This window comes from Schistocerca americana, chromosome 1, assembly GCF_021461395.2.
Source record: "Schistocerca americana isolate TAMUIC-IGC-003095 chromosome 1, iqSchAmer2.1, whole genome shotgun sequence".
In the NCBI taxonomy this organism is placed as follows: Eukaryota; Metazoa; Arthropoda; class Insecta; order Orthoptera; family Acrididae; genus Schistocerca; species Schistocerca americana.
In genome coordinates, this window is record NC_060119.1 from 1,017,075,331 (window position 1) to 1,017,089,806 (window position 14,476).

The 14,476-nt window shown below is 45.3% G+C and overlaps 1 protein-coding gene and 1 non-coding gene across 2 annotated transcripts in view; both read left to right on the plus strand.

Annotated features, from left to right (window-relative positions):
• The window catches only part of LOC124616288 (protein neuralized), an 854,641-nt gene that overhangs the window by 325,524 nt on the left and 514,641 nt on the right, over positions 1 to 14,476 (plus strand). The gene's annotated exons all lie outside the window — the stretch shown is intronic.
• On the plus strand, positions 797 to 871 carry Trnat-ugu. Its single transcript has one exon. It is a non-coding gene; the product is annotated as a tRNA-Thr (tRNA).

Consider the following 14,476-nt stretch of genomic DNA (forward strand, 5'->3'; position numbering starts at 1 on the left):
GGGCCAAACAGATGGAAGTCGAAAGGTGCGGGAACCCGGCTGTGGGGTGGATGAGGAAGAAGAGTCTCATGAAGTTTTTTGAGCTCCTCTTGGGTGCGCAGACTTGTGTGGGACCTTCCGTTGACACAGAGAAGGAGAAATTTGTTTGCCTCTTTTGTGACGCCGAACACGCTGAAGTGGTTTCTTCAATTTCCTGAGGGTAGCACAGTACACTTCCGAGTTGATCCGTTCACCATGAGGGAGGACATCAAGCAGAATAACCCCTCCATAGTCCCAGAAGACCGTCGCCATGGCCGTAGCGGATGAGGATGCGGCTTTGAATTTTTTCTTAGGAGGAGAGGTCGTGCGGCGCCACTCCATGGATTGCCGTTTTGCTTCCGTTTCGATGTGATGACCCATGTTTCATCGCCTGTGACGAAATTCGACTAAAAGTTATCACCATGAGGCTCGTAACGCGCAAGCAGTTCCGCATAGATGGTCCTTCGTTGCTCTTTATAGTCTTCTACCCAGTGGGCTCACACGCTTGAGTATCTCTCTGGTGAACGAGTGTGCCGGCACTACCAACAAAGACGTCCAGTTGTGCAGCGAGGTGTTTGAATGTGATCCGTCAATCACTTGTGTTCGGATGCACACATATTACCCGAACTCTTACGGGACTTGGTAAGAATGTCTTCCACGAGTAATGAGTGTGTTGGGTAGGGACACTACGAATGTAGTGTGTGGACATATACGGTGAGAATGTGGGTCTCGCGGGAGGCGTGCGCGAGATAGTCCCTACAGTCGCACTATCCTCTGTGCCCTCGGTGGCTCAGATGGATAGAGCGTCTGCCATGTAAGCAGGAGATCCCGGGTTCGAATCCCGGTCGGGGCACACATTTTCACCTGTCCCCGTTGATATATATCAACGCCCGTCAGCAGTGAAGGTATTAATATATAATTCTAACTTTGAATGAGAGTGTCCGCACGTTCCAACATTGCATGAGTCACAGATGTGTGCGGCCGGATGGCACGCTAGGGATCGAACAGGTTAGCGCAACTTAGTTGCGATGATGACAGCTGCCTCACCTAACGACTGCCAGATCTCCGTAGACATTCTGCAAGCACCTATGAACATCTGCGATGCTTTAGTTTTCGGCTAAAAGAAACTCAGTCAGCTCTCTTGTTGGGACGCACCTCCGCTACAGACGCCATTTTGAAGGCCATTTATAGCAGCGTCACCAATCGAAAATTCATGAAACTATACGTGCTGAAGCGGCAGTATTCCACAACGACGCCTAAAAACTCTGCATTTCTTTCAACCGAAACTTGCCGAGAAAAAAAATGTGTTGCGTTACTTATTGAAAGCCCATCGTACACCAGCCTATGGTTTGTACGTGTACAAAGTTATACTGACATCCGATCGTGTGTTGTGAGTGGCTCTGTTGCTCTGGGGCCGGCCGAAGTGGCCGTGCGGTTAAAGGCGCTGCAGTCTGGAACCGCAAGACCGCTACGGTCGCAGGTTCGAATCCTGCCTCGGGCATGGATGTTTGTGATGTCCTTAGGTTAGTTAGGTTTAACTAGTTCTAAGTTCTAGGGGACTAATGACCTCAGCAGTTGAGTCCCATAGTGCTCAGAGCCATTTGAACCATTTGTTGCTCTGGCAGGCACACCGTTGCAGTTATGACTGAAGTTCTCGATTAAAATCAGGTAAGCGACATTATTTTTCTTTTAAGGTGATGTGATAATCTACATCTACATCTACGTGATTATTCTGCTATTCACAATAAAGTGCCTGGCAGAGGGTTCAGTGAACCATCTTCAAGCTGCCTCTCTACCGTTCCACTCTTGAACGGCACGCGGGAAAAACGAACACTTAAATTTTTCCGTGCGAGCCCTGATTTCTCTTATTTTATCGTGATGATCATTTCTCCCTATGTAGGTGGGTGCCAACAGAATGTTTTCGCAGTCGGAGGGGAAAACTGGTGATTGAAATTTCATGAGAAGATCCCGTCGCAACGAAAAACGCCTTTGTTTTAATGATTGCCACTCCAGCTCACGTATTATGTCTGTGACACTGTCTCCCCTATTTCGAGATAATACAAAACGAGCTGCCCTTCTTTGTGCTTTCTCGATGTCATCCGTCAATCCCAACTGATGCGGATCCCACATCGCACAGTAATACTCCAGAATAGGGCGGACAACCGTAGTGTAAGCAGTCTCATTGTTGCACCTTCTAAGTGTTCTGCCAATGAACCGCAGTCTTTGGTTTGCTTGACCCACAATGTTATCTATGTGATTGTTCCAATTTATGTTATTTGTAATTCTAATCCGTAAGTATTTAGTTGAATTTACAGCCTCCAGATTTGTGTGACTTATCGCGTAATCGAAATTTAGCTGACTTCTTTTAGTACTCATGTGAATAACTTCGCACTTTTCCTTATTCAGGGTCAATTGCCACTTTTCGCACCATACAGATATCTTATCTAAAGCATTTTGCAAGTCGTTTTGGTCATCTGATGACTTTACAAGACGGTAAATGACGGTATCATCCGCAAACAATCTAAGGCGGCTACTCAGATTGTCTCGTGTGTCGTTAATATAGATCAGAAACAATACAGGGCCTATACCACTTCGTTGGGCAACGCCAGATATTACTTCTGATTTACTCGATGACTTTCCGTCTATTACTACGAACTGTTAATAATTATTTTAAAACTTCCATTTACTGAAAGAAAGGTCCTTCCTTTTTAAAATAGTTCTGCTCTTCATAGATAAATGCAATATTTTAAAGGCTTCCCGTGTGGTAAACCTAGACACTGATGAGATAAGCTGGTGCGGTGCAGGTGCTGTGCAGGCAGGGCTGCGCAACACACAGTTGCAGCAGTAGCGGCTGCGGCTGGTCGTCCTACCTGGCTCCCCTGCTCCACTTCCTTCCGTCTGCAGCGGAACAATGCCAGCAGCCGGCGCCGCCGATGCCCGGTGTTTCGTTTCCAGGGGGGCGCAAACCGGACCGCTCCGGCTCCCTTACAAACGCTGCAAACCGAGAACCGGCTACCACTTGCGTTTGTTGCGATTTTCGCAGATGGCCGGAGGCGAAGTGCACCGCACGCGAGTCGAAACAAAGCAGCAGGAGACATAGTTTACCGATTGGCTTCGTTTCGTCCAGCAGCACGGGATGGCGGAGTTGTTAAGGCAGTCGGCTTGTGTGTGGGAGGTGGTGAGTTTCAGTACTACATTTGGCCGTGTTGATGTGGTTCTCCGTGTCTTTCCTAAATAAAGAATATAAGAAGCACTTTTAATAATGAACGCGAGGGACTGATTAGCTGTCCTTCCTGATATTTGATGGTAAATCGATGATTGGACGATCTAAGATGCGCCTGAACATCGCGCGTGCCACATAACAAATCAAGTTTATAGGCCTACACAATTTTGAGAAGGTGAGAATGTCTCCCGAGAACAGTCTGTCAAAGCGATGCACCCACCCTTCCGTTGTTCCACAGTTCAGCCACACGCCATGCCAGTTTGTACAATTCCTGCTGTGGTTCATCTGTAAAGGAGACCGCTTATAAAACACTAATACGGCCTATTATTGAGTACTGCTCGAGCGTTTGGGATCCCTACCAGGTCGGATTGAGGGAGGACATTGAATCAATTCAGAGGCGGACTGCTAGATTTGTTACTGGTAGGTTTGATCATCACGCGAGTGGTACGGAAATGCTTCAGGAACTCGGGTGGGAGTCTCCGGAGGAAAGGAGGCGTTCTTTTCGTGAATCGCTACTGAGGAAATTTAGAGAACCAGCATTTGAGGCTGATTGCAGTACAATTTTACTGCCGCCAACTTACATTTCGCGGAAAGACCACAAAGAAGAGATAAGAGAGATTAGAGCTCGTACAGAGGCATATAGGCAGTCATTTTTCCCTTGTTCTGTTTGGGAGTGGAACAGGGAGAGAAAATGCTAGTTGTGGTACGAGGTACCCTCCGCCACGCACCGTATCGTGGATTGCGGAGTATGGATGTAGATGTAGATGCAGATTTACATGTTTCGCGAGACTATACTAGAGAAGGGTATGTTAAATAATGTTCCACTAGTTACCCCTGCACTTGTGTATTCCGACTGTGCTGAATCGAAATTATTCATTTACGTTTTATTACATACACTGATTTATTAGTCGGCAGTGCAGACCAGTAGTAGACCAGTTATAATTGCTGAATGTTCTGCATAGTTATGCGAGTTTCCATCTGCAATTACCTACGTCGTGCTGTCTTTAATTTAGTCTCCACACTGCTGAAAATATGCTACAAAAATGCATTTGAGTTTGTTGACCATTGATAGTGACCGGGCCAAATATCTCACGAAATAAGCATCAAACGAAAAAACTACAAAGAACGAAACTCGTCTAGCTTGAAGGGGGAAACCAGATGGCGCTATGGTTGGCCCGCTAGTGCGTTTTTAAAAATAGGAACCCCAATTTTTTATTGCATATTCGTGTTGTACGAAAAGACATATGAATGTTTTAGTTGGACCACTTTTTTCGCTTTGTGATAGATGGCGCTGTAATAGTTACAAACGTATAAGTACGTGGTATCACGTAACATTCCGCCAGTGCGGACGGTATTTGCTTCGTATTACAGTGCCTGTGTTAAAATGGACGTTTACCAGTTGCGGAAAAGGTCGATATCGTGTTGATGTATGGCTGTTGTGATCAAAATGCCCAACGGGCGTGTGCTATGTATGCTGCTCGGTATCCTGGACGTCATCATCCAAGTGTCCAGACCGTTCGCCAGATAGTTACGTTATTTAAGGAAACAGGAAATGTTCAGCCACATGTGAAACGTCAACCACGACCTGCAACAAATGATGATGCCCAAGTAGGTGTTTTAGCTGCTGTCGTGGCTAATCCGCACATCAGTAGCAGACAAACTGCGCGAGAATCGGGAATCTCAAAAACGTCGTTGTTGAGAATGCTACATCAATATCGATTGCATCCGTACCATATTTCTATGCACCAGGAATTGCATGGCGATGACTTTGAACGTCGTGTACATTTCTGCCACTAGGCACAAGACAAATTACGGGACGATGAAAGATTTTTTGCACGCGCCCTATTTAGCGACGAAGCGTCATTCACCAACAGCGGTAACGTAAACCGGCATAATATGCACAATTCGGCAACGGAAAATCCACGATGGCTGCGACAAGTGGAACATCAGCGACCTTGGCGGATTAATGTATGGTGCGGCATTATGGAAGAAGGATAATTGGCCCCCATTTTATCGATGGCAATCTAAATGGTGCAATGTATGCTGATTTCCTACTTAATGTTCTACCGATGTTACTACAAGATGTTTCACTGCATGACAGAATGGCGATGTACTTCCAACATGATGGATGTCCGGCACATAGCTCGCGTGCAGTTGAAGTGGTATTGAATAGTATATTTCATGACAGGTGGATTGGTCGTCGAAGCACCATACCTTGGCCCGCACGTTCACCGGATCTGACGTCACCGGATTTCTTTCTGTGGGGAAAGTTGAAGGATATTTGCTATCGTGATCCACCGACAACGCCTGACAACATGCGTCAGGGCATTGTTAATGCATGTGCGAACATTATGGAAGGCGAACTACTCGCTGTTGAGAGAAATGTCATTACACGTATTGCCAAATGCTTTGAGGTTGACGGACATCATTTTGAGCATTTATTGCATTAATGTGGTTTTTACAGGTAATCACGCTGTAATAGCATGCGTTCTCAGAAATGATAATTTCACAAAGGTGCATGTATCACATTGGAACTACCGAAATAAAATGTTCAAACGTACCTACGTTCTGTATTTTAACTTAAAAAACCTACCTGTTACCAACTGTCCGTCTAAAATTGTGAGCCATATGTTTGTGACTATTACAGCGCCATCTATCACAAAGCGAAAAAGTGGTCAAACTAAAACATTCATATTTCTTTACGTACTACACGAATATATAATAAAAAATGGGAGTTCCTATTTAAAAAAAGCGCAGTTGATATCCGTTTGACCTATGGCAGCGCCATATGGTTTCACCCTTAAGGCTAGACAAGTTTCGTTCTTTGTAGTTTTTTCGTTTGACGCTTACTTCGTGAGATATTTGGCCTGGCCACGATCAATGGACCACCCTGTATACGCGTATTTCTGTAATAAACGTCAGTTTTCTGTTCTTCATATCCTATTGCAGTACGATTTCCTACAATAAGTCACTCGTTTTTAAACCATCACCACCACTTTACAATAACAATCTGAAGTTAATAACAACCGACCTCGACGATCTGGCGGGAACCAGTATCAGCACGGCGGAAAAGCCGTTGGCGGTAGTGTAACTCACAGCGCGCAAATTACGCAGAGTATATTCACTCAGGATTCTAGAATGAAATCACTTAGCGACTTTCAACCAAATTTATGCGTAACCTCAAACATTTACGATTGTTTTACTCGTTGATACCTCTCACGAAATCTTGAGGAAAAACATTTATCTCTTACTACATTTTCGCTGTTCATGCAGAAAACTTCAACACCAGGCATTAAGTTTTATTACTTCTTTTCTACTAACTCTATTTGCAACACATTTTTCAGTGTCTAGATATACCATTGTAGCTGTATGGCATATTTTTCGGGAGTCACGACGTTCTATACGTGGGAGTTCGATTACTTAAACAGTCGTGGGTGGGGGCTTCCTGGTCAAACACTAATCTTCCTTCCGCTGTGTATGTATTCCATAGAGATTGAGCAGGTAAAATCAGATACATGAAAATTCACACAGACGTAAAAGCAGTCATTGTTCGCAACAACCCACTTTTGAGTGGAACGGGAATAAACCTTAATATACAGTACAATAAAAGCTACCCTGTGCAACGTACACCAGGGATTTTCCAAGTATAGGGTTTTCCCAGTGTGAGCTATAATGTGAATTTGCGCTCCTGAGAACGTTTCGCATTTCCAGTGAGTGATAGGCACTTGTCTTTGCGGTTGTTTGTCGCTCCAGCGCTGGAGTGGCTGTGGTAATCGTTGGTCGCCGGCCAAGCGCCACCTCCCGCCTGTGTATTCTTAGTCGCGCCCAAACTCGACGTCACAGGAAATTTGCCGCGGACGCGCTTAGCCATACGTTTCTTCCTCGAGAAGTTAATTCCGTTTCCAAGGACTGCCAACATTCTTGTTCATCTCCCCGAGTTCAGAGTAGAGGTGAGAATGTAGGCGAAAAGAAAAAATCTAAAAGGTTTAGTTTTATGGCACTGTCAGCTGCGAGACCCTTCTTTCTCAGAGACTGAATACAATGTCTTCGATGTTTGTTTTTAGTCGGGGTGATTCATGGATAGACTGCAGCGTTTTTCGTTGATGATAAAACAAACGAGAAGGATGAAAGCCAGTGCCGGCACATTCAGATCGATCACGGTGCCTCACAGCCTTCTCACACGAAATACCCTGAGGAAGTTTGGCAGTTAGCGCAAAACATTCCGCGCGTTCCAGTAACCTGTACACTGAGGTGGCAAGAGTCATGGGGTACCTCGTAATATGGTGTCGGACCTACATTCTACATCTACATTTATACTCCGCAAGCCACCCAACGGTGTGTGGCGGAGGGCACTTTACGTACCACTGTCATTACCTCCCTTTCCTGTTCCAGTCGCGTATGGTTCGCGGGAAGAACGACTGTCTGAAAGCCTCCGTGCGCGCTCTAATCTCTCTAATTTTACGTTCGTGATCTCCTCGGGAGGTATAAGTAGGGGGAAGCAATATATTCGATACCTCATCCAGAAACGCACCCTCATGAAACCTGGACAGCAAGCTACACCGCGATGCAGAGCGCCTCTCTTGCAGAGTCTGCCACTTGAGTTTATTAAACATCTCCGTAACGCTATCACGGTTACCAAATAACCCTGTGACGAAACGTGCCGCTCTTCTTTGGATCTTCTCTATCTCCTCCGTCAGACCGATCTGGTACGGATCCCACACTGATGAGCAATACTCAAGTATAGGTCGAACGAGTGTTTTGTAAGCCACCTCCTTTGTTGATGGACTACATTTTCTAAGCACTCTCCCAATGAATCTCAACGTGGTACTCGCCTTACCAACAATTAATTTTATATGATCATTCCACTTCAAATCGTTCCGCACGCATACTCCCAGATATTTTACAGAAGTAACTGCTACCAGTGTTTGTTCCGCTATCATATAATCATACAATAAAGGATCCTTCTTTCTATGTATTCGCAATACATTACATTTGTCTATGTTAAGGGTCAGTTGCCACTCCCTGCACCAAGTGCCTATCCGCTGCAGATCTTCCTGCATTTCGCTACAATTTTCTAATGCTGCAACTTCTCTGTATACTACAGCATCATCCGCGAAAAGCCGCATGGAACTTCCGACACTATCTACTAGGTCATTTATATATATTGTGAAAAGCAATGGTCCCATAACACTCCCCTGTGGCACGCCAGAGGTTACTTTAACGTCTGTAGACGTCTCTCCATTGATAACAACATGCTGTGTTCTGTTTGCTAAAAACTCTTCAATCCAGCCACACAGCTGGTCTGATATTCCGTAGGCTCTTACTTTGTTTATCAGGCGACAGTGCGGAACTGTATCGAACGCCTTCCGGAAGTCAAGAAAAATAGCATCTACCTGGGAGCCTGTATCTAATATTTTCTGGGTCTCATGAACAAATAAAGCGAGTTGGGTCTCACACGATCGCTGTTGCCGGAATCCATGTTGATTCCTACATAGTAGATTCTGGGTTTCCAAAAACGACATGACACTCGAGCAAAAAACATGTTCTAAAATTCTACAACAGATCGACGTCAGAGATATAGGTCTATAGTTTTGCGCATCTGCTCGACGACCCTTCTTGAAGACTGGGACTATCTGTGCTCTTTTCCAATCATTTGGAACCCTCCGTTCCTCTAGAGACTTGCGGTACACGGCTGTTAGAAGGGGGGCAAGTTCTTTCGCGTACTCTGTGTAGAATCGAATTGGTATCCCGTCAGGTCCAGTGGACTTTCCTCTATTGAGTGATTCCAGTTGCTTTTCTATTCCTTGGACACTTATTTCGATGTCAGCCATTTTTTCGTTTGTGCGAGGATTTAGAGAAGGAACTGCAGTGCGGTCTTCCTCTGTGAAACAGCTTTGGAAAAAGGTGTTTAGTATTTTAGCTTTACGCGTGTCATCCTCTGTTTCAATGCCATCATCATCCTGTAGTGTCTGGATATGCTGTTTTGATCCACTTACTGATTTAACGTAAATTAAGGACAATTGCAGAATGTGGTGCCACACAACATGGCACAACACAAAACTGGCGCTAATAGCATAGGCAGGTAGGGAACACACACAACACACATCTGTAAGTCCGCGGTATTGGTGATAAGTTGAGAAAACCGTCCCGAAACACATGTGCTACAAAACGCCACTGTTTCCTTCTCCTGTACCCCGACATCAATATGGGATATGACTACCACGCACACGTACACAGGCTGCACAACGCGTTGGCATACTCTGGATCAGGTGGTCGAGCAGCTGCTGGGGTATAGACCCCCCATTGTTGCACCAGTGCCTGTCGGAGCTCCTAAGTATCCTAGGGGTTTGAATATGTGCAGCGATACGTCGACCGAGAGCATCCCAGACGTGCTCGATGGGGTTTAGGCCTGGAGAACAGGCAGGCCACTCCATTCGCCTGATATCTTCTGTTTCAAGGTACTCCTCCACCATGGCATCTCGGTGGGGCCGTGCGTTATCATCCATCAGGAGGAAGGTGGGACCCACTGCACACCTGAGAAAGCGGACATACTGGTGCAAAATGACGTCCCGATACACCTGACCTGTTACAGTTCCTCTGTCAGACATGCAGGGGTGTACGTGCACCAATCATAAACCCAACCCACACCATCAAACCACGACCTCCATACAGGTCCCTTTTAAGGACATTAAGGGGTTGGTATCTGATTCCTGGTTGACGCCAGATGAAAACCCGGCGAGAATCACTGTTCAGACTATACCTGGACTCGTGCGTGAACATAACCTGGGACCACTGTTTCAATGACCACATACTGTGTTCTTGACACCAGGCTCTATGGGCTTTCCTGTGACCAGGGGTCAGTGGAATGCACCTTGCAGGTCTTCGGGCGAATAAACTGTGTCTGTTCAGTCGTCTGTAGACTGTGTGTCTGGAAACAACTGTTCCAGTGGCTGCGGTAAGGTCCCGAGCAAGGCTACCTGCAGTACTCCGTGGCCGTCTGCGGGCACTGATGGTGAAATACCGGTCTTCTTGTGGTGGACGTCTCGTACTGTAGCGCCTGGACACGTTTCCTGTCTGCTGGAATCGTAGCCATTATCTTGAGATCACACTTTGTGGCACACGGACGGCTCGTGCTACGACCTGCTGTGTTTGACCAGCCTACAGTTGCCCTAGTATTGTACCCCTCATCAATATGTGTTCTTTGAGCCATTTTCAACACACAGTCACCATTAGAACGTCTGAAAATGTCTGCACGCTTACTCGCTTCACCGTACTTTGACATGAACCAACACACCGCTGCGCCACCGTGCGACGACCGCAGGTCAAATGAACCACATGGTCATACCCCGAGGTGATTTAAACCCGCCACCCGTCCACCAGAGCGTTGTTTCACCATGTATCAGCATTATCCTTAACTTATGACCATGAATGTTCTTTCGTCGTGCCTAGTGCAGCAGCTCGACGTGCCATAGACTGAAAAGTCGTTGGAAGTCCCCTGCAGGAATACTGAGCCGTGCTTCCTCTATAGCCGTTCATAATTCCGAAACTGTTGCTGGTGCAGGATTTTGTGCACGAACTGATCACTCGATTATGTCCCATAAATATTCAATGGGATTCATGTCGGGCGATCCGGGTGGTCCAATCATTCGCTCGAATAGTCCAGAATATTCTTCAAACCAAGCACAAACGCCGGCCTTAGTGGCCGAGCGGTTCTAGGAGCGTCGGTCTGGAACCGCGCGACCGCTACGGTCGCAGGTTCGAATCCTGCCTCGGGCATGGATGTGTGTGATGTCCTTAGGTTAGTTAGGTTTAAGTAGTTCTAAGTTCTAGGGAACTGATGACCTTAGCTGTTTAGTCCCATAGTGATCAGAGCCATTTGAACCATCTGAACCAATCACAAACAACTGTGGCCCGGTGATACGACGCATTGTCATCCATAAAAATTTCATCATTGATTCGGAACATAACTTCCTTGAATGTCTGCAAATGGTCTCCCAGGAGCCGAGCACCCTGTCATTTCCATGTAAACACAACCCACACCACACGCTGCTGCTCTCGGTCGTTAAGTGAAGACCGTTGGCCACTGCGTTATACATGTGGGAGGTAATCGCTGAACCTTGGTTATTTTCATCACACTCTTGTCACTGTGGATCTCGGAGTACTGAATTCGCTGACTATTTCCGAAATGGAATATCCCATGCACCAACTCCAACCGCCGGTCTTCGCTCAAGTGTGTTAATTGCAGCCGTGCGGCCATAATCACGTCGGACACCTTTTCACATAAGTCAGATGACAGCTCCGCCAATGTACTGCCCTTTTATGCGTTGTGTACTCAATCCTACCGCCATCTGTATATATGCATATCGCTATCCAATGATTTTTGTTACCTCAGTGTATATGTAAGCCGCTACGTCTTCTCCCCTTAACGATCAGATACTGGCGAAGAAACTTGTAACTGATCGGTTATTATAACAACAGTTGCGATTTAACCAAGGCGATTACAAGTTTCGGCCGTTGTGGCCCATCGTTAGAGCTTCTCAGCTTAGTTCCATTGTAACACGTTAATTCGACCTCTAAAACGTGATTGCCCTCGGAGCTTACGTGGAATGGTGCGAAATAGCATTCGCGTCTGCGAACAGAATTCACGCTTTCTTTGCGATGTTCGGCGCGCGAGACAAATTACGCGACGTATTGCTCCGCAGATTTACTTGGAAGCGGTGATCAGCGGACCCGGATCAAATCTCTGCGCTGCTATACTTATAAAATTAGTCTAAACTAGCTGAACCGGCAGATGTTGTCCTGTCCAAATTCAATAAATTTGTTTCTTATCGTTTTGTGAATTTGTGAAGAGATATTATTGCAAATGTGTAAAGAAAGTAAAAGTAACAAATCTTACTGCCGTGTGATCATTTTATCTGTTAACAATTGTACCCACTCATATTAAATTTGAGGAATAATACATTCAGCAGTACGCCAACGGGAAGTTTTACATGCGAGATGAATTCTAACCGCATTGTTGTCGTTGTGGTCTTCAGTCCTGAGACTGGTTTGATGCAGCTCTCCATGCTACTCTATCCTGTGCAAGCTTCTTCACCTCCTAGTACCTACTGCAACCTACATCCTCCTGAATCTGCTTGGTGTATTCATCTCTTGGTCTCCCTCTAGGATTTTTACCCTCCACGCTGCCCTCCAGTACTAAATTGGTGATCCCTTGATGCCTCAGAACATGTCCTACCAACCGATCCCTTCTTCTAGTCAAGCTGTGCCACAAACTCCTCTTCTCCCCAATCCTAATCAGTACCTCCTCATTAGTTATGTGATCTACCCATCTAATCTTCAGCATTCTTATGTAGCACCACATTTCGAAAGCTTCTATTCTCTTCTTGTCCAAACTATTTATCGTCCATGTTTCACTTCCATACATGGCTACACTCCAAACAAATACTTTCAGAAACGACTTCCTAACACTTCAATCAATACTCGATGTTAACAAATTTCTGTCCTTCAGAAACGCTTTCCTTGCCATTGCCAGTCTACATTTTATATCCACTCTACTTCGACAATCATCAGTTGTTTTGCTCCCCAAATAGCAAAACTCCTTTACTACTTTAAGTGTCTCATTTCCTAATCTAATTCCCTCAGCATCACCCGGCTTAATTCGACTACATTCGATTATCCTTGTTTTGCGTTTGTTGATGTTCATCTTATATCCTCCTTTCAAGACACTGTCCATTCCGTTCAACTGCTCTTCCAAGTCCTTTGCTGTCTCTGGCAGAATTACAATGTCATCGGCGAACCTCAAAGTTTTTATTTTTTCTCCATGGATTTTAATACCTACTCCGAATTTTTCTTTTGTTTCCGTCTCTGCTTGCTCAATATACAAATTGAATAACATCGCGGAGAGGCTACAACCCTGTCTCACTCCCTTCCCAACCACTGCTTCCCTTTCATGTCCCTCGACTCTTATAACTGCCATCTGGTTTCTGTACAAATTGTAAATAGCCTGTATTTTACCCCTACCACCTGCAGAATTTGAAAGAGAGTATTCCAGTCAACACTGTCAAAAGCTTCCTCTAAGTCTACAAATGCTAGAAACGTAGGTTTGCCTTTCCTTAATCTATCTTCTAAGATAAGTCCTGGGGTCAGTATTGCCTCACGTGTTCCAATATTTCTACGGAATCCAAACTGATCTTCCCCGAGGTCGGCTTCTACTAGTTTTTCCATTCGTCTTTAAAGAATTCGCGTTAGTATTTTGCAGCCGTGACTTATTAAACTGATAGTTCGGTAATTTTCACATCTGTCAACACCTGATTTCTTTGGGATTGGAATTATTACATTCTTCTTGACCACTGAAATGTTCTAAATGGGTGATGTTCCTGGAATGCACTCTGGATTAGAGATGAGGCAGGGCTGAAGTAAAGTTGTGAGTACGTATTGTGCCCCTTGGTTGGATAGTTCAGTCGGTAGAGCACTTGTTCGCGGGAAACAAATGTCCCGGATTCGAATCTCGGTCCGGCACACGGTTTTAATCTGGCAGGAAGTTTCAACTGATATTCTCTTCTATTGAAGTTGTGCCATAAATTTCTGCTTTCCCCAGTTCGAGTCTGTACTTCGTTATTCGATCGACCTATGTAATATTCAGCATTCTCCTATAGCAACACATTCCCGTAGCTTTCCTCCACTATGTGTCCGAATTGCCTGTAGTCCACGTTTCACTCCAGACAGATGCCTAAAGAAAAAAAACTTTCTAAAACCCTTATTATTAAATGTTAACGAAGTACTCTTTTTCACTGTTGTGGTACTGCCAGTCCTCTTTTATATCATCTCTGTTTTGGCCAATATCAGTTATTTTGCTGTCCAAATAACAAAACTCATGTACTACTTTTGGAGTCTAATTTCTTAATCCAATTCCCTCGGCATCGCCTGATTTGAGTCGACTACATTCCTTGTCCCGCTTTTGTTGATGCTCATCATATTTTCAAGACACTAACCTTCCTTCCAGCAGCTGTTTGATGTCATCTGAGAGGATTACAGCGTCATCAGCAAACCTCGTTCTTTTAATTTCTGAACTTTAATACCTTTCCAAAGTTCTCTTTGCATTTCTTGACAGCTTTCTGAGCGTGTAGATTGAATAACACGGGGAAAAGGCTACAACACTGTGTCACTTACTTCTCGGCTACTGCTAGTCTTTGTCCTTCGATCCTTTATAACTTGTAGTCTGGTCTCTTTGCGAGC